This window comes from Daucus carota, chromosome 4 (genome assembly GCF_001625215.2).
Source record: "Daucus carota subsp. sativus chromosome 4, DH1 v3.0, whole genome shotgun sequence".
NCBI lineage: Eukaryota > Viridiplantae > Streptophyta > Magnoliopsida > Apiales > Apiaceae > Daucus > Daucus carota.
The window spans coordinates 19,405,482-19,408,023 of record NC_030384.2 but is presented as its reverse complement, the minus strand read 5'-3'; positions in this window follow the sequence as shown (position 1 = coordinate 19,408,023).

Here is a 2,542-nt window from a genome sequence, read left to right as displayed (position 1 = left end):
GTTGGGTTATGCAGATCACACGTGAAGGCAGGCATATGAGACCGTGTGGATGGAAAAAATTCTATTTTTTAAGGTGAGTTGTTTAGATAATTTTTAAGGTCAGAGAACTGATATTGTTGTAGGTCATGTCAAAAAGCAAGCAAATAGGGCTGCGCATTTATTAACCAGAATTCTTTGTTTGTTAAATAGCTTTAATCATTTTGTGTCTCCTCCAAATGTATTGTTGGAGATGTTATCTTCTGAATTTAATTAATAAGAAGTCTCAATTTCAAAAAAAAAAAAACAAAACAAAACAAAACACATAACAAACGATTTTAACAACAGAACTATCTCTCGTTCAGTAAACAGTTTACAGTTTACGTTCCATCCCGGGGTTAACAAACAAAACCCTGTCTTTCTTTTAATATAATATAACTTATATGGTATTTATTTAATAAAAAAATTGATAACATATTTTTAAATATTAAGAAAAAATTAATGATTAGCTAGGTGTTAAGATTTTACAAAATCAAATTCAATATGATATTTGAATCCCTCACCGCCGTTTTTTCGTAGACTTCCTCCCTTCAAATTGTTCCTTTACGTTGTTCGATGGATTTTTGTTTATATTATTTGATTTGAATCACGTACAAAGTTATACAAAATTTTGGTTAAGGATCTCAATATTAGTTATTAAAAAAACTTGATATGTAGTCAACTCAATTTTGATTCCAAATTTTTATATTTTCTTCTATTTTATAGTACTATATAAATAGAAAAAACTACACTTTGTATATATGTAGTTTAGAGAGTAAATCATTGTCAATAATATATAACTAATATATGAAAGACCGACTTGAGATGTTTTTATTTTTTGTGTACTACTCCCTCCGTCCCAGTGAGTAGTATACATATGGGGAGGGGCACGGAGGTTAAGAAAAAGTGTAATTTAGTGATGAAAAGTAAGAAAAGTAGGTGAAATGGTGGGATCCATTAATATTTAATGGGTAAAATGAGTGTAGTGGGAGTAAAATTGTGGGACCCACTAATATTTAATGTATAAAGTGGGTGTAGTGGAAGAAGGTAGTGGGTGTAGTTAAGTTTTTATATTATAAAAACTTACTATTTTTGGTATGTATACAATTGGTGGGACGTCCCAAAAAGGAAACTGTATACAATCCAATGGGACGGAGGGAGTACTATCAACTCCGTCTAACAGCCTGAGGATAAAGTTGTCTTTCACTATTCTAACGACAATATATGATATTATAAAGTTCTACACACACCTAACTCTCTCCCCAATTGTTACAAACCCTAAATTCAGTCTCTCTTTTTCCTCTATGCTCTTTCTGATTTTGTTCTTGTGCATAATGGAAGCTACAAGTTCCACTCACGAGGATGTTGTAGCAACAAACGGATGAGAGATTCTAGACCTGGACATTTGTTTCTGTGATAAGCTAGCTGCTGCGAGAATTTGTCAATTGATGGGAACACCGAAAGGAAGATGCTCGCGTGCCCAAATGTAGGGGTGAGCAAGAAATCGAATTGAAACTGAAACCGAAACCGGTGAAAATCGATAAAATCCGAATCTAACTAAAATTGAAAATTTTAAAACCAAATTGATTGTAACGGTTGCGGTTCCGGTTTTAGGCCAAAACCAAACAAATTATTAAAATAAATATATAATATATATATATATATGTATATGTATATTACACATAATTTATATAACTATTTATATATAATATGTAGGGTGGCACTCCATAGCATACCCTCTTATATGGAGTTACGTAGCACACCATTATAAATATATACATAATATATATTCTAATATATTTTTTATGAAATATAATTGCAAATTTTGATTATTAAACAGAAAACGAAGTTATACAATTTTTTTATTCCAAAGATCATCTAAAATTATGCAATATCTCAACATGATTCTATAGCAGAATAATAATCATCCAGAATTATTCTGTTGTAGAAACAGTTTCGAAAATATACTTTTTTTCATCAAATTTTAAGTGTTAAATTACTTAAAATAGACATATTTTATAGTATTCTATATTAGAATCACGTTTTATATGTATTCTATAATAGAATTTATAATAAAATTGATGATTTATAGTAGCGCGCTATGTAACTCCATATAAGGAGTCCCTCTCTGGAATGTTGGACATAATATGTATACTAACTTAACATGAACAAAATAAAATGGAGGAAGGGGGGTTCCGAGGAAGTGGTGTTCAAGTATTCCAAGGTTATTTTGTTAAAATTGTTTTGAGCCGAACGAGTTCCTCCACCGAGCACTTTCTTTTAGTATCACTACAATTGAGTCGCTAATCTACTTCCATCATGATCCCTACAAAATACATAAGTTTCATTGTAATCTAATCTTGTTTAATATCGATAATATAATAATGTGCTTCATTCTTAAATTTAAAGTATAAATTAAATTAACATAAATTCTCCATTATTTCAATTTGGAAGTATGTTTCTTATTTTTATTTATTGCGTTAAAACTGAAACCGAACCGAGGTTTTTTGAAACCGAAACCTATCCG